Source organism: Electrona antarctica, assembly GCF_951216825.1.
Source record: "Electrona antarctica genome assembly, chromosome: 1".
Taxonomy (NCBI): domain Eukaryota; kingdom Metazoa; phylum Chordata; class Actinopteri; order Myctophiformes; family Myctophidae; genus Electrona; species Electrona antarctica.
The window spans coordinates 10,475,300-10,494,574 of record NC_136806.1 but is presented as its reverse complement, the minus strand read 5'-3'; positions in this window follow the sequence as shown (position 1 = coordinate 10,494,574).

Genomic DNA, 19,275 nt, shown 5'->3' with positions numbered 1-19,275 from the left:
CTCTGCGGGTACAGGTTGGAGCCATCTATTAGATACCAGTCTGCTCTGCGGGTACAGGTTGGAGCCATCTATTAGATACCTGTCTGCTCTGTGGGTACAGGTTGGATCCATCTATTAGATACCTGTCTGCCCTGTGGGTACAGGTTGGATCCATCTATTAGATACCTGTCTGCCCTGTGGGTACAGGTTGGAGCCATCTATTAGATACCTGCCTGCCCTGTGGGTACAGGTTGGATCCATCTATTAGATACCTGTCTGCTCTGCGGGTACAGGTTGGAGCCATCTATTAGATACCTGTCTGCTCTGTGGGTACAGGTTGGAGCCATCTATTAGATACCTGTCTGCTCTGTGGGTACAGGTTGGATCCATCTATTAGATACCTGTCTGCTCTGTGGGTACAGGTTGGAGCCATCTATTAGATACCTGTCTGCTCTGCGGGTACAGGTTGGAGCCATCTATTAGATACCTGTCTGCTCTGCGGGTACAGGTTGGAGCCATCTATTAGATACCTGTCTGCTCTGCGGGTACAGGTTGGAGCCATCTATTAGATACCTGTCTGCTCTGTGGGTACAGGTTGGAGGCAGCCATCTATTAGATACCTGTCTGCTCTGTGGGTACAGGTTGGATCCATCTATTAGATACCTGTCTGCTCTGCGGGTACAGGTTGGAGCCATCTATTAGATACCTGTCTGCTCTGTGGGTACAGGTTGGAGCCATCTATTAGATACCTGTCTGCTCTGTGGGTACAGGTTGGATCCATCTATTAGATACCTGTCTGCTCTATGGGTACAGGTTGGAGCCATCTATTAGATACCTGTCTGCTCTGTGGGTACAGGTTGGAGCCATCTATTAGATACCTGTCTGCTCTGTGGGTACAGGTTGGAGGCAGCCATCTATTAGATACCTGTCTGCTCTGCGGGTACAGGTTGGAGCCATCTATTAGATACCTGTCTGCTCTGCGGGTACAGGTTGGAGCCATCTATTAGATACCTGTCTGCTCTGCGGGTACAGGTTGGAGCCATCTATTAGATACCTGTCTGCTCTGTGGGTACAGGTTGGAGGCAGCCATCTATTAGATACCTGTCTGCTCTGCGGGTACAGGTTGGAGCCATCTATTAGATACCTGTCTGCTCTGCGGGTACAGGTTGGAGCCATCTATTAGATACCTGTCTGCTCTGTGGGTACAGGTTGGATCCATCTATTAGATACCTGTCTGCTCTGTGGGTACAGGTTGGATCCATCTATTAGATACCTGTCTGCTCTGTGGGTACAGGTTGGAGCCATCTATTAGATACCTGTCTGCTCTGTGGGTACAGGTTGGATCCATCTATTAGATACCTGTCTGCTCTGTGGGTACAGGTTGGAGCCATCTATTAGATACCTGTCTGCTCTGTGGGTACAGGTTGGAGCCATCTATTAGATACCTGTCTGCTCTGTGGGTACAGGTTGGAGCCATCTATTAGATACCTGTCTGCTCTGTGGGTACAGGTTGGAGGCAGCCATCTATTAGATACCTGTCTGCTCTGTGGGTACAGGTTGGATCCATCTATTAGATACCTGTCTGCTCTGCGGGTACAGGTTGGAGCCATCTATTAGATACCTGTCTGCTCTGCGGGTACAGGTTGGAGCCATCTATTAGATACCTGTCTGCTCTGTGGGTACAGGTTGGAGGCAGCCATCTATTAGATACCTGTCTGCTCTGCGGGTACAGGTTGGAGCCATCTATTAGATACCTGTCTGCTCTGCGGGTACAGGTTGGAGCCATCTATTAGATACCTGTCTGCTCTGCGGGTACAGGTTGGAGCCATCTATTAGATACCTGTCTGCTCTGTGGGTACAGGTTGGAGGCAGCCATCTATTAGATACCTGTCTGCTCTGCGGGTACAGGTTGGAGCCATCTATTAGATACCTGTCTGCTCTGCGGGTACAGGTTGGAGCCATCTATTAGATACCTGTCTGCTCTGTGGGTACAGGTTGGATCCATCTATTAGATACCTGTCTGCTCTGTGGGTACAGGTTGGATCCATCTATTAGATGCCTGTCTGCTCTGTGGGTACAGGTTGGAGCCATCTATTAGATACCTGTCTGCTCTGTGGGTACAGGTTGGATCCATCTATTAGATACCTGTCTGCTCTGTGGGTACAGGTTGGAGCCATCTATTAGATACCTGTCTGCTCTGTGGGTACAGGTTGGAGCCATCTATTAGATACCTGTCTGCTCTGTGGGTACAGGTTGGAGCCATCTATTAGATACCTGTCTGCTCTGTGGGTACAGGTTGGAGGCAGCCATCTATTAGATACCTGTCTGCTCTGTGGGTACAGGTTGGAGCCATCTATTAGATACCTGTCTGCTCTGCGGGTACAGGTTGGAGCCATCTATTAGATACCCGTCTGCTCTGTGGGTACAGGTTGGAGCCATCTATTAGATACCTGTCTGCTCTGTGGGTACAGGTTGGAGCCATCTATTAGATACCTGTCTGCTCTGTGGGTACAGGTTGGAGCCATCTATTAGATACCTGTCTGCTCTGCGGGTGGAGCCATCTATTAGATACCTGTCTGCTCTGTGGGTACAGGTTGGAGCCATCTATTAGATACCTGTCTGCTCTGTGGGTACAGGTTGGATCCATCTATTAGATACCTGTCTGCTCTGTGGGTACAGGTTGGAGCCATCTATTAGATACCTGTCTGCCCTGCGGGTACAGGTTGGAGCCATCTATTAGATACCTGTCTGCTCTGTGGGTACAGGTTGGAGCCATCTATTAGATACCTGTCTGCTCTGCGCGTACAGGTTGGAGCCATCTATTAGAATTCAGGGGTTCTCAACCCGTGGGTCGCGACCCCTCAGGGGGTCGCCAAATAATTTTAGGGGGTCCCCAAATTATTAAAAAAAAAGAAAAAAAAAAGATTTATTTTTACATTTATTTTCACGATTTTTCAAAAATAGCAGACCTACAAGCTCGTAGCGCGCCACTCGGTGGCGTGCTATGAGCTTGTAGATCTGCTATTTTTCAATAGCTAAATTATAACAATGCTTAAAACACCAAAAGGGGTTCCCGCCCAAAATGGTTTAAGGTTATTGTAGCAGTCAATTTATATTGGGGGTCGGGAGGGGGCGGGGCGGGGGTCCCGAGACGTTGCCAAAGCATTTTCGGGGGTCCCCGGCCAAAAAGGTTGAGAACCCCTGTATTAGATACCTGTCTGCCCTGCGGGTACAGGTTGGAGCCATCTATTAGATACCTGTCTGCCCTGTGGGTACAGGTTGGAGCCATCTATTAGATACCTGTCTGCCCTGCGGGTACAGGTTGGAGCCATCTATTAGATACCTGTCTGCTCTGTGGGTACAGGTTGGATCCATCTATTAGATACCTGTCTGCTCTGTGGGTACAGGTTGGATCCATCTATTAGATACCTGTCTGCTCTGTGGGTACAGGTTGGATCCATCTATTAGATACCTGTCTGCTCTGTGGGTACAGGTTGGAGGCAGCCATCTATTAGATACCTGTCTGCCCTGTGGGTACAGGTTGGATCCATCTATTAGATACCTGTCTGCCCTGTGGGTACAGGTTGGAGCCATCTATTAGATACCTGTCTGCTCTGCGGGTGGAGCCATCTATTAGATACCTGTCTGCTCTGTGGGTACAGGTTGGAGCCATCTATTAGATACCTGTCTGCCCTGTGGGTACAGGTTGGATCCATCTATTAGATACCTGTCTGCCCTGTGGGTACAGGTTGGAGCCATCTATTAGATACCTGTCTGCTCTGTGGGTACAGGTTGGAGGCAGCCATCTATTAGATACCTGTCTGCTCTGTGGGTACAGGTTGAATCCATCTATTAGATACCTGTCTGCTCTGCGGGTACAGGTTGGAGCCATCTATTAGATACCTGTCTGCTCTGTGGGTACAGGTTGGATCCATCTATTAGATACCTGTCTGCTCTGTGGGTACAGGTTGGAGCCATCTATTAGATACCTGTCTGCTCTGTGGGTACAGGTTGGAGCCATCTATTAGATACCTGTCTGCCCTGTGGGTACAGGTTGGAGCCATCTATTAGATACCTGTCTGCTCTGCGGGTGGAGCCATCTATTAGATACCTGTCTGCTCTGCGGGTGGAGCCATCTATTAGATACCTGTCTGCTCTGCGGGTATAGGTCTCTTAATGTTCTGTTGAATTGAAAATGGTGGACCCTGTTGTAAACAAGTGTAATGCTTTATCAGTGTGTTGTTCACAGTAACAGTCTTTGTATATTGAGCTGTGCTTTCATGTGAAATGTACCCATTCTGCAAACTGTTAATAAATACTTCAATCAATCAATCAATCAATCAATCAATCAATCAATCAATCACCATTGTTTCAGAACGATGGACAGCGCTTTAGTCTGTGTCCATTTCAGCACCATGGACAGCGCCATTATGTTGCGTGTGTGTGTGCGTGGCCGTTTAAGAACCATGGACAGCACTTTTAGGCTTAGTGTGCCAGTTTCAGAACAATGGACAGCGCTAGGTTGTGTGTGTGTGTGTACTGCAGTTTAGTCTACCGTAGTCATTCACTTGAAACACTTGTTGCAATATCGTAAATATTTCGGGCAGTTTCAGGTTGTTGTTAAATTCTCTTTATTGTTAATGGGATTTAATGTTTGTGTTAGGGACAAAACAAACATTAATTTATTTTCATTACATTGTAAATGGTGTTTTTAAAGCAAACATTGAACTAAAAACAAAAAAAAGAAAAGAAAAGAAGAATTGGACGTGGAGAAAAAAATGCAACACGCAGGGGGTGTTAAATGCCACCCCCTGGGACCCCCAAATGACCATACATACTCCTGGTCTGTAGCGGGTCCTTTATGGTGGAGGCAGTGAACCATGCAGACTATGATGGATGTGAAGTGGGGACTCAGCGGTGCAGCATGGCCATGTAGAACTGCATCATCATTCTCTGTGCAGGCAGGTCGAACGCCCTCTTCATGATGCCACAGGAAGAGACATCCTCTGCTGATGGTAGGCCCAAGGCCCCAGTGAGGCTCTTCAACGTTGAAGCACTGGGCCCTAGTGGTAAGAGGAGGGACTACAGGCGGACCCGTGGATTCATGACCGGGAAACCCTGTGCAGCTGGGCTTTAACATTGAGCGCTCGGTTGCACTTCCGCATTTGACCACCAAAATTTGGTGGTCAAATGCGGAAGTAGACGTTCTGAGACGGTTCTTCCGGGTGCTTCAAAACGCCACTGAGCAACTTCCACTGACATGAATAGCGGGGGTGGGGCGGAGCTTTGTGCCAGTTCAGTCTCTATCCTTCTTTATACTCTATGGGTGGGCCCTCCTGGTGATGGAGGAGATGTTCTCCTCCCCACTCCATCCTCTGCTGCATGGTGAGGCCCTCCTGGTGATGGAGGAGATGTTCTCCTCCCCACTCCATCCTCTGCTGCATGGTGAGGCCCTCCTGGTGATGGAGGAGATGTTCTCCTCCCCACTCCATCCTCTGCTGCATGGTGAGGCCCTCCTGGTGACGGAGGAGATGTTCTCCTCCCCACTCCATCCTCTGCTGCATGATGGGCCCTCCTGGTGACGGAGGAGATGTTCTCCTCCCCACTCCATCCTCTGCTGCATGGTGAGGCCCTCCTGGTGATGGAGGAGATGTTCTCCTCCCCACTCCATCCTCTGCTGCATGGTGAGGCCCTCCTGGTGACGGAGGAGATGTTCTCCTCCCCACTCGTCGTGGTCCTGTCGTTCCCATGGGGATATAGGTCTCTGTGCACAGACATAACTCTTCCTATACTTTTGGGTGCCTTCCTTTCCCCGATGATACTAATTAAGACTCTGTTCATCACTTTAGTGTACAGTGGTTCTCAAACATTTTACTTTCAAGGACCCCCATAAATCTGAGAGTGTACAAATGGAACCAAATGGACCCGTAAGGTGGTTACACACCTGTACGGGCCATTTGGAACCCACTCAAGACACGCACAATAGCAGCACCCTGACTCTAGTTTGACCAGAATGGAACAGTCAGGTTCTTCATCGGTAACACCCATTCAGGGAAGGGGCCCGGAAGTGAGAAGTGTTATTCTGTGTGCATACAGTATAGAGCCTATAATTATTAGAATGACTCCACAGTATTAACTGGAGTCGCACAGGGCTCTATCTAAAGTTTACTACCATCTCTATACAGTCTTTTAGAACATTGAGCACTTCTCCCATTTTTAACCGTATATTCAGTGTATTCAATTCTTATTTTAAACTTGGTGTCAGTAAAAAAGGAACATGACAGGTGCAGCATGGTGACTGGGCATAACATGTTTGGTCAGTCAGTCAGGGACCAATCAGAAGGCTGACGAATGGTGAATTGATCCTCACTAATGTCTGTGGACACTTCAGAAACCTGCCTGCCAGAGACAGCATCGACGGGGATTCCAAGCTAATAGACACTACAGCCTCTCTCTTGTTCTTGCATTAATAACAAAAATGGAGAGTCCATCTGTGCAGTGGCAACAGGCATAGCTCTTATTCAGCAGTCGAATTGCTGCCACTGTATAGATAGAAGCTGTTCAGGAGGAGGATGGTGGTCTTGCACCTGATGCTCCACAGTCCACACCCACAACACCGGAGGGAGTTCAACAAACCGTGTGTGCAACCCAGATTCTGCACAAACAAGGGACTAAATTCATTCCACTCCTATGTATATGCCACCAAAATGTGGAACGCCCTACCAACAGTTGTTAAGACATGTGAATCCCTCGACTCCTTCAAAACCGCTCTCAAAGGGCACCCATACGGACGGCTGCAATTCAAAACTGGCCCCGGAAAATCTGAATCTGAATTCAGGTAGAGCACAAAATGCAGGACAAAATAGGCAGAAAAGCAAAGTTATAATTCTATAGAATACTCAGGATAATCTCAGACACTGCAGGTACAGGCAGAACACATAGGGGATTGTAATTGTTACCGAACAAACACACTCACATAACCGGATGATCAAACACAGATGGATAAACAGAGAGCAGGACACACACACACACGTGCACGTGCACACGCACACGCACACGCACACACACACACACACACACACACACACACACACACACACACACACACACACACACACACACACACACACACAAGATAGCAGTGGTGTAAAGTGTACATTTACTTAAGTGCAATTATGAGGTATTGGTACTTTACTTGAGTATTTCCAATTTCACAATACTTTTACTTCTACTCCACTACTACTCCTACTACTACTACTAATCTCAGAGGCAAATGATTGTACTTTTACTCCACTACATGTATTTGAAAACTTTAGTTACAGTTACTTTGTAGATTTGTATTATTACAAAACATACATTAACCACTTCAGCCCTATATATACACACGTTTCGGCTATTTGAAAATAGCCGATCTACAAGCTCACAAGCTCACATTGTTATTCCGGACGTTTACTTGTAACGGAGTAGTTCTACATTGCAGTATTGATACTTCTACTTAAGTAAAACAATCGAGTACTTTTCCACCACCGGGGGGGGGGGGGGGGGGGGGGGGGGGGAGGGTCACGTGGTGTAAAGTGTAAACCACAGCACATCATGGTGAACAAGACAAAAAGGAGCTTATACCATCATCAACACCTCAAACACAGGGCAAGCTAAATAAAGATGCAACTAGGAATGCAATCTGTCGAGGTGCCACCTTGCACCTTGCACACAGGTATACGTCATACATGGCAGAGCACTGCTACAAACTAATGTTAGTATGTGCGTTTTTTGGGCCCTGGGCTTGGAACGATCTACAGACCAGATTAAAATTGGCTTCCTTGATCCCCCTAGTGACTTTTAAGAGGCTTGCCTCTGGCATACTCTCCAGCCATTGCTCCTGCTTTGATGAGTAGCAATTTGCGGTGTTCTTAGTTTTATATTAGCTTAGTAATTTCTTAATGTATTGTTCTTATTAGTCTCTTTTAGTCTGTACTTGGTTTAGTGGTTAGCTATTTAGACTCTCTCTGAGTCTCCCTGGTAGTAGGTTTTTGGTATTACGGATGTCATATGTTTGTCTTGTCATGTCCTGTATTTGTTGTTATACGTCACCATCAACAGCCAATAAGGGACCACCATTCTTACCCCCGACATACGTACATACAGTACATACATACATAACCAGCCGATAACCAAACGTACCTTAGTTACGTCATCAAGAATGGTGTTCCCTTATTGGCCGGTGGACAACACCGCCATACATACCCAGCCGATCGCAGTATACTTGTGCTCTCTGCTTGCGCAAGTAACAAGGACACGGGAAGCAGAAAAACGGAACAAGAACATAATATGGCAGGAACTGAGGGACAGAATTAATGAATTGTATATATAGCACCAAACATTTCCAAACATAATATGTTTGGAAAGGTGCTATATAAAATTCACTATTTTAATAACTATATTATAGTTACAAAGTGCTTTACAGACAAGGTTATAAACAGCAATCATAAAGGACATCAAAAACAACCAAACATCAAGACATCAGAAACAATAAAACATAAAAAAATAACAATATTAGGAAAAACACACAAATGTGTTTTAAAATAAGACACTGACTCACTCTGCTATAGCCTATATAAGAGCCAAAGCCAGGGAGTTCCAAAGCAAAGGCGCCCGAGTGACAAGAAGCCCGGTCCCGTCGAGTGACAAGGCACGTTGAGGGAGGATCTATAGGAGAGTCACAGGCCACAGGCTTATGGGGACAGACACACATGGAGGATGAAGTATCGCTCCCATGTTGTCCACGTCGTATCCAGAGTATAGGCAACCTGTTTGAGGTATAGCGGCGCGTGGGTGACGGTCTATATATATCACGTGTCATGGGTGACCACAGAGGTCACGGTGACTTGTCTGTAGTCATTAAGGGACTGTGATTCATGTTTGGAAACAGGGATGATGGTGAATAGCTTGCTGGTACTATAAATGTACCTTGCATTCAACCGGAGAGGCATTACATATGTTGTGGTGTTGTTGTCAGGTGGTCGGCACAGTATTTCAGTGTAGAGGAGGAGACAGTCTCCATGCCTCCAGGAATGGACCCCGGGTCTCCCGCATGGAAAGCCAACATCTTAACCACTAAAGGCCTAAATTCATAGTCCAGTTTTCGGTGAAGAGGTCCATGAGCACCGACAACTGCAACATGACGTCACGGCGCGGTGGTGTCACCGCTCACACAACACATCTCTTGGTTTTTGTATATATACAGGTTTAATGTTTGTTTTTAGTTCAATGTTTGTTTTAAAAACGCCATCGACAATGAAGGGAGAATTTACATCATCTTGTCCTTAACACAAACATTAAATGCCATTAACAATAAAGATAATTTAATGTTGGTTTTGACACCGTTTGTTTTACATCACCATTACATCACCTAATCAGACTTTAATATATTTGCGCCCCTCACTTCACACGGGTGTGATTTTTCACTAACCACCGTTTCGGTGGTCACCTCTTCACCGAAATCTGGACTATATGAATAGGCCTTAAGCCAAAGGCCATTGCATATAGCTCAGGGGAGACATTAGAGGCTGTGAGCCGCTCTGCTACACTTGCTTGGCCTTTTTAAGGCCCTAATGGTCCTCCAAGTGGGCTTGTAAGAATTAACGGCCACAAATGGACACTGATCTGATCGCTTTGAATGATGTCTACATCTCTCGGTTGACTTGTTAGTATAATTGAGCTAACTTAAGGAAGCCAATGATTATAGCATAATATCGTCCTAGGATGACCATGAAAGGTCAGCAACCCAATAGAGCAACACCGGCTGTGTGGCACATGGGTTGAATAGTGTTTCTGAGGAAATGGTGACACGTGGAACTGGAAACTAGTTTATGTTGTCTACTGTCTGTTCCGAACTACACTATAAACTCACTGCCAATAATTATGGCTGGCAGCTTTAGAAAACAGAATGAGAACGGAAGGCAGCTCTCAAAGTGTCCGTGGACGAGCATAATCTGCAGACTAATTAAGTCTCGTCAGGACATCTGAGATAGCTAGCGACTAATGCCGTGTGAAAGGACCGTAGCCTGGCTCAGTGACATAGATAAGTGTGCTCATTAGCCACAAAAGCTGGTGTCGAATAAACGCTGCATACTTCACAGTGCAAGGAAGGAACGCTCCGGTCTATCAATAGAGTGGGTAATAGTACTGTCGTTCATTGGCGTAGTGAGAGGGGGGGGGGCTATAGGGGACTTAAGCATGGGATATATAGAGGGCGCATGCATAAAGTGAGTGGCAAATCGAGTGGCAAAGTGAGTTTAACGTAATTTAATGCAATCAGATATAGGACTTTTCTGTTTGGATGTAGCTGTCAAGGCCAGAAAGTTGTTGTTTTTTGCCACTCAGTAGGCCTGCATTCCTGCATAATGCTGGTACTATAACTGTAGTTATGGGCTTGACATTCACTTTTTGAGGCACAAGTAAATGTCCCATTCACTCGTCCGGGCACAAAAGTCACTTTTCCGGAGCACAAGCACACACAAAACATTTTAAATCAACTAACTGTTAGTTGGTTTTAGTGAACTAGAGAGGTGCCCGTGGGGCCTCTACAGCTGACCTGCACGGAATGATGGAATTTGGAAATGCATGCCCCACTGGGCCCACCCAGATATTATGTCTGTGTCCCTTTTATGCCCATATATTGAGTTGTCAGGCATGCCCAAATATGGAGTATATGCAGACGTCAGAATGATGTCAGAACAGGCCAGCTCCATATATGGACAATGGGCAGGGGCCGTCCAGATTCCGGGCAGAGGCCTTTTGTGGCGGTTCTGGACAACCGTGGGTCCGACCGACTCGACACCGGGCACTGCACCCCCTGTGGTGGGGTGGAACGTGTGTGTCGAATTTGAAGTCGGTGGGGCGAACGGTTCTCGAGTTACGCGGATTACAGACGTACAGACGTACACACAGAGACAAGTTAATATAGCCCGCCTAGAATGTCATACATTTACATACATTTCATGTATTCCAAATACACAGCCATGGATCGGTTTTATCCGCACTCGGTTAGCGGATTGACCTCGTCGGCATTTAAACTTGTAGCACTGCGTGTGGACTCACCCAATAATTCATTCCTAGGATTTGGAGTCATTTTGTGGACTAGTTTCATATTCATTTGAAAGTCCTGGCAGAAAACGTTAGTAAAATATCTCCTCTTTTCCACACGCTGCAAACGGACAACATTCTCTCCAGCGAGGGGTCCGCAGGACTGAACATATCAAGACTTCCTTTAGGAAGCACAAATGTACTGCATGGGGCACACAACATAGGTGGTGATCAATTACACACCACACCAATCGCAACACACCTGTCAATTGTGTGCCCCATATGTTTGTGCTTCCCAAACATTGACTGTTCCCAAAGGAAGTTTTCATATTTTCAGTGCAACTTTTCCTCGTGGAGAAGTGGGGATATTTTTTATTTAACACACAGTTTTCTGCCAGAACTTTCAAATGGATATGAAACTATAGGACAATATCTGACTCTAAAGTCTTAGGAATGAATTACTGGGTGAGTATCACACAAGTTTAAACGGCGACGTGGTCAGTCTGCTAACGGATAGGACCGATCTATGGCTGTGTATTTATGGATAGGACCGATCTATGGCTGTGTATTTATAGATAGGACCGATCTATGGCTGTGTATCTATGGATGTGTATTTATGGATAGGACCGATCTATGGCTGTGTATTTATAGATAGGACCGATCTATGGCTGTGTATTTATGGATAGGACCGATCTATGGCTGTGTATTTATAGATAGGACCGATCTATGGCTGTGTATTTATGGATAGGACTGATCTATGGCTGTGTATTTATAGATAGGACCGATCTATGGCTGTGTATTTATAGATAGGACTGATCTATGGCTGTGTATTTATGGATAGGACCGATCTATGGCTGTGTATTTATAGATAGGACCGATCTATGGCTGTGTATTTATAGATAGGACCGATCTATGGCTGTGTATCTATGGATGTGTATTTATGGATAGGACTGATCTATGGCTGTGTATTTATGGATAGGACCGATCTATGGCTGTGTCTTTATGGATAGGACTGATCTATGGCTGTGTATTTATGGATAGGACCGATCTATGGCTGTGTATTTATGAATAGGACTGATCTATGGCTGTGTATTTATGGATAGGACTGATCTATGGATGTGTATTTATGGATAGGACCGATCTATGGCTGTGTATTTATAGATAGGACCGATCTATGGCTGTGTATTTATAGATAGGACCGATCTATGGCTGTGTATCTATGGATGTGTATATATGGATAGGACCGATCTATGGCTGTGTATTTATGGATAGGACTGATCTATGGCTGTGTATTTATGGATAGGACTGATCTATGGCTGTGTATTTATGGATAGGACCGATCTATGGCTGTGTATTTATGGATAGGACCGATCTATGGCTGTGTATTTATGGATAGGACCGATCTATGGCTGTGTATTTATGGATAGGACCGATCTATGGCTGTGTATTTATGGATAGGACCGATCTATGGCTGTGTATTTATGGATAGGACCGATCTATGGCTGTGTATTTATGGATAGGACCGATCTATGGCTGTGTATTTATGGATAGGACCGATCTATGGCTGTGTATTTATGGATAGGACCGATCTATGGCTGTGTATTTATGGATAGGACCGATCTATGGCTGTGTATTTGGAATACATGAAATGTATGTAAGATCACAGACATTCTAGGGCTATTAACAATATTGGAAAGGTGATTATTAGGAAAGCCAGACAATAATGCCATGCAGACAATTTTGTTGGCTGGTAGGCCGCGTCACAAAAAAGTGAAACCAAGAGTCACTTGGAAAGAATTGTTACTTGTCCCGGACGACAGGACAAGCCTTAATGTCAAGCCCTGCTTCCAGCGTTGCAGGGTCTGAATCGCAAGTCTTTTTGTTGTCTAATGTGGCGGTCCTTAACTACTTTTTAAATAGTGTTACAGACGTTCGATATCTATCTAATTGTCTGGCCAGTGTGGCAAGACTAACTGAGATAGCTGACAACGAGAAGATCAGAGAGTAAATGTGATTCTCACTTGTGCCAGCTGCCATGCCAAGGTCTTGATTGTCAACAGAATTGTTGAATTATTATCTGTGTACACTGTAGTGACCTATGCTGATAACTGCATGTGCGTGCGTGCGTGCGTGCGTGCGTGCGTGCGTGCGTGCGTGCGTGCGTGCGTGCGCGTGCGTGCACACACAAGGCTATCCATCTCCATTTACACCATTGCAAAACAAACCCATTATCTAATCTTCCAGTTAACACTTCAAACAAAACCTCCCAATGAATGTCAATCCCTGCTTTGCCCAAGTTTCAATATGAATAGCCTGCCCTAGAACAAAAAGAAAAAATCCAATTACTTGCTGAAAGTCAATTTGTCAAAGAAGGCCCTTGGTCACTGTAAATACATGACATGCCCTTTACTCTGTCATATTAAACCACCCCGGATACAGATGGGCTGCACTTGTTAAGATGCAATTTGGCCATTCACCGGGTGATGTATTCCCTTTGTCCCTTTGAGATCCATTTAATAAGCATTTCTGTGCAAGGTTAGTACCTTAGAGTATATAAGGTTAGTACCTTAGTGTATATAAGGTTAGTACGTGGTGGAATCATGAATTTAGATGACATGACTCACGGTACTTGATATTACTGCTGACCATTTTCTAAAGCTTACAGTTTGACGTTTGAGGAAGTAATTGGATTCCATTCATTTTAGTATGCTAAAAAAAAACACACTAAATATTGTGTGGTTATATGTTTAAATTTAAATTTTAATGCATTTTAAAGTGGGAAATACAGTATAGTATACCTGGAAAAAGATTGACTTAAAAAAAATCATATGCATAAACAAAGCAAACCCAAAAGTTACCATTACTGTCACTGTAACACATTTCTGCATGTGATGAAAGGGACTTGGATTTAACAAATACTTAAGTAAGTAAATACTTTACTTTTTTCTAATTTTAACCCATTTTGGGCGGGAACCCATTTTGGTGTTAGCATTACGTTATGCTTTAGCTATTGAAAAATAGCAGATCTACAAGCTCATAGCGCGCCACTCGGTGGCGCGCTATGAGCTTGTAGATCTGCTATTTTTGAAAAATCGAAGAACGACTGACATAGAAACATAGCTTTTTCAGAAAACTGTCAGGATGTAGAAGACATTTTTAGAAGAGTGTCTGGAATCATTTGCTTCTTAAAATCGCAACACATTCTATGACACGACACCTGTCTAATATGATCTAGCACCTCCCCCACTATAAGGTGCTGACTTATAGAAGACAACATGAATAAATGCAAATTTAAAACGGAAAGCCATTAACATGAAACTTGTCTATGACAATGACATATTGACGGTAGTCCTATAACCCATTTATACCTGACGTCAACATTTAAAAAATGTCTTCTAAATCATGACAATTTTCTGAAAAACCCATGTTTCTATGGCAGTGGTTCTCATTACTATTTCATGTCAAGAACCCCTAGAATTATATGTATTTGGACGCCGACCCCCATCTGAAAATATGTTGTTCTAGGGAGCCCCCGGAAGAAAATATATGAGTTAAAAACGTTCGCTCTGAAAGAATATATTCAAAGATTTGCGCCACATTTTCACGATTTAAAAAAAAATAGCAGACCTACAAGCTCATTGCGTGGCACCTATTTTTCAATAGCTAAAGTATATCCATAATGCTTAAAACACCAAAAGGGGTTCCCGCCCAGAATTGGTTAAAAGAGAGAGATGGTGCACCGCACACCCCATGTGGATTCACCATACTGTATTATGGTCTAGTAGAGTGGTTTCAGGGCTGTATTTCTAGTGGTAATCCACTGGATGACATGTCATAAAAAAGGCCATAAGAGACTTAGTGGTTTGGTTGTGTAAAACGTCCCATGGGGGGGTTTGGATTTATGTTGGCCAGGATGGATGGGTGTTGCCTGTCAACGTGGGGCCAGCAGCAGCTATACACTAAAGGATGGATGGGTGTTGCCTGTCAACGTGGGGCCAGCAGCAGCTATACACTAAGGATGGATGGGTGTTGCCTGTCAACGGGGGGCCAGCAGCAGCTATACACTAAGGATGGATGGGTGTTGCCTGTCAACGTGGGGCCAGCAGCAGCTATACACTAGGATGGATGGGTGTTGCCTGTCAACGTGGGGCCAGCAGCAGCTATACACTAAAGGATGGATGGGTGTTGCCTGTCAACGTGGGGCCAGCAGCAGCTATACACTAGGATGGATGGGTGTTGCCTGTCAACGTGGGGCCAGCAGCAGCTATACACTAGGATGGATGGGTGTTGCCTGTCAACGTGGGGCCAGCAGCAGCTATACACTAGGATGGATGGGTGTTGCCTGTCAACGTGGGGCCAGCAGCAGCTATACACTAAGGATGGATGGGTGTTGCCTGTCAACGTGGGGCCAGCAGCAGCTATACACTAAGTGGAAATGGGCTGTGGGTTTAAAGGAGAATTCCATGCTAGAAGGCTTTCTTACCTTTCTTTGTAGTCGTTACGTCCCCACCAAAGAGGTCCAGGTGTTTTTTTGTGCAAAAACTCCTTATTGGCTATTTCCCCTACCATAAGCCCTCAATGAATTGCATTGAATTGAATGGGAATTGAATGGGGCTATGGGGTGTTGTGCTAATTCGCTTATTTTCATCGAAATAAGTAGTAAAGTGTGCCGCTTGGGATATTATTTACATTATGAAAAGAGGATACAGTATATACAAAGCGATGGAAATAAGCAAATTAGCACAACACCCCATAGCTCCATTCAATTCCCATTCAATTCAATGCAATTCATTTAGGGCTTATGGTAGGGGAAATAGCCAATAAGGAGCTTTTGCACAAAATAACACCTGGACCTCTTTGGTGGGGACTTAACAACTACAAAGAAAAGTAAGAAAGCCTTTTAGTATGGAATTATCCTTTAAGGCTTCAGATCTCAGGAGAAGGAACATTTCTACGAAGGGTAGGAGAACCTTCCATGATAAGCTGAAACCGTTCAGAACATTTCCCCTCGAAGGGGATGAGGTCATATGTCATAAAAACAAACTCATACAGGATACAGTAGCAGATCTACAAGCTCACTATGTATCGTGATGCAGCACATATTGTGAGCTTGTAGATCTTCTCTTTTTGCTTTTCTTTTTTAAAATTGTTCAGTTTTGAGCTCTTGGGTTCCGCGGAACTTATGTTGCGTTCACATGGGCAGACGCAAAGATGCAGTCTGGGCAGACGCAAAGATGCAGTCTGGGCAGATGCAAAGATGCAGTCTGGGCAGATGCAAAGATGCAGTATACCATTCATTGTCAATGGAAACCATGCAGCGACATGACATTGATGCATGATGCATGCAGCTGCTCCAGGCTGTGATCAGTCATGTGTCTTTGCGTCTGCCTGTGTGAATCTTATCTGAAACTGAGCCCTGTTTTTCTGCACTTTCCATGATTCAGTTTGTAGGAAAGGCATTATGTTTGAACTATAAAGCTAGATTGTACTGCAGACAGATAGCCATCATTCCGTAATGACGATAAGACACTTCGTGGTATATTTTGGCATAACTATGACATCATATTGACGTTAGAAAATGTGTGGCGGTACTACAGTAAGTCGGTCTACTAATAAATGTGGCGCTGATCAATCCAGCAGTTTGTGAGATTAGCTCCGGACAAGCAGACAGACATTTACAGAGCCTCTTATAGACTATATAGCCTCCTTACAGAGCCATGTTGTATTAAGTGACACTTTGCCGACACTGTAGAAACAGGAATCTAAATGTTTACTCATGCAGAGAAGTGACACCATTATTATCATTTACTGTATGAGCAATATTTCAGCAAGATATGTCTTCCTGTAAGTTGTTATACATCACACTGAATGATACTGCCAGCCAGGCGTGCTCAGGAAGCGACCCAGAGATTTTGTTAAGGTGTTAAAAATGTCATTGTCATTCCAGGCACGCACTTTGTTTACACAAAAACCGCCTCATTCAACCTGCCAGCGTTGAGATTGTCGAGTTGCTTAGAGACTCTGACTCGACGATCAGAAACACAAAAAGCCTGGCATGCAGTTTTATTGCACATGATGCATCCTCTTTTATGAGCTATGAGAGCCTTGCACACACGCCCCCCCTAGAGAGTTGACCTATGAGAGCCTTGCACACACGCCTCCCCTAGAGAGTTGACCTATGAGAGCCTTGCTCACACGCCTCCCCTAGATTCTAGTTCTCAGAGCAGGGAGGTTGTGTGTGTGGTCTGAATTATCTGATGTGTCTGAGCAAACACAATCTGTTCTGCTATGTGTTTAGGCGATATATATTGTGCAATATTGTGTGAATCATATCTGTCGATGCATGCAGGCCCGGTTCTTCCTACAGGCCGACGAAGCAACGGCTTCGAGCGCCATGGGGGAGGGGCGCCAAAAAAAAAAAAAAATGTTTTTTTTTTTTTAACATTTTTTTTACTCTGTCCCAACTCTGTCTGCACCGTGTCCCCCCAGTGCCCCCCCAGTGCCTCCCCAGTGCCCCCCCAGTGCCTCCCCAGTGTCTCCCCAGTGCCAGTGTCCCGCCAGTGCCTCCACAGAGCCTCCCCAGTGTCCCCACAGTGCCTCCCCAATGGACCCCCAGTGCCTCCACAGTGTCCCCACTGTCCCCCCAGTGCCTCCACAGTGTCTCCTCAATTTTTGGGACAGAGGGGGGGGGGGGCGCCGCGAAAAATCCTGCTGTTTGTGACTATTTTGACTACAAATTACTATACATATTATACTACACATACATACAGTATATTAACCCATTGAGACCTGAGACCAGATTCTACAAAATGTCTTCTAAATCACGACAGTTTTCTAAAAAACCTGTTTGTATATCAGTAGTTCTCAAAGGCCAGGAGGTCAGCGGATCTGAAAATATGTTGTTCCAGGGGACCCTCCAGAAGCAAAGATATGAGTTAAAAATGTTCGCTGTGAAATAATGTATATTAAAAGATTTCCACACGTTTTCACGATTTTTCAAAAATAGCAGATCTACAAGCTCATGAGGCCGGGGAAAGCGCCTCATGAGCCCTGGTTGGAAAAATTAATAGAAATGATGCCGCCACGCCGGCCCCTCGATGGCGCGCTTTGCCTCTTTGGCCGGCCCGGGGGCCGTTAATTTCACTGAGTCAACCTATGGTTGAGGGAGTGGTGAGTTAATAAGTAAGCTCAGTAGTTATAAGGGCATGTGGTGGTAATAGGCGTGGGGGAGGGAGTGGTGAGTTAATGAGTGCTCAGTAGTTATAAGGGCATGTGGTGGTAATAGGCGTGGGGGCGTGGGGGGAGGGAGTGGTGAGTTAATGAGTGCCCAGTAGTTATAAGGGCATGTGGTGGTAATAGGCGTGGGGGGAGGGAGTGGTGAGTTAATGAGTGCTCAGTAGTTATAAGGGCATGTGGTGGTAATAGGCGTGGGGGAGGGAGTGGTGAGTTAATGAGTGCTCAGTAGTTATAAGCATAGACATATATACATAGACGCCCCTTCCGGCTCTGAGGCGTGTGTCAAAATTGAAGGCACTATTTTCCCGACATTCCTTGCGAAGAATAGCGGAAGCAAAGCGGAAGCTTGTCAAGCTTCCGCGTGCGTAACATAAGTCCCGGAAAAGACGCGCTGTGATTGGCCAGTAGTCACTTGAGTGACAGCGAGAGACATGGAGGAGTCACATGAGTGACGTCACTTGGGGAGCGACGCAGTCGCCTTCAGCAAATGCCTTCAGCACTTCTAAATAATAAAGCTGCGGAGAACTGTTGCTTTGTGTTCACTCTTTAATGTTTTCTGTTAGTAATCTAATCCCCCTGGCTCTGATGTTGTATTGTTAATAACTTTGTTGTTTGTGTTTGTTTGTTTGTCTTGTTTTGTATTAATGTATACGGTCATGACTGTTATAAAGATTTGTTAAAAAAAAAAAAAAGCCTTCAGCACTGCACTTCCGCCTTCATTGGGATACACGTCGCTCCAATGAACTGCAACGGCAAATGAGGCATCTATTTCTTAATATCTATGGTTATAAGGGCATGTGGTGGTAATAGGCGTGGGGGGAGGGAGTGGTGAGTTAATGAGTGCTCAGTAGTTATAAGGGCATGTGGTGGTAATAGGCGTGGGGGAGGGAGTGGTGAGTTAATGAGTGCTCAGTAGTTATAAGGGCATGTGGTGGTAATAGGCGTGGGGGGAGGGAGTGGTGAGTTAATGAGTGC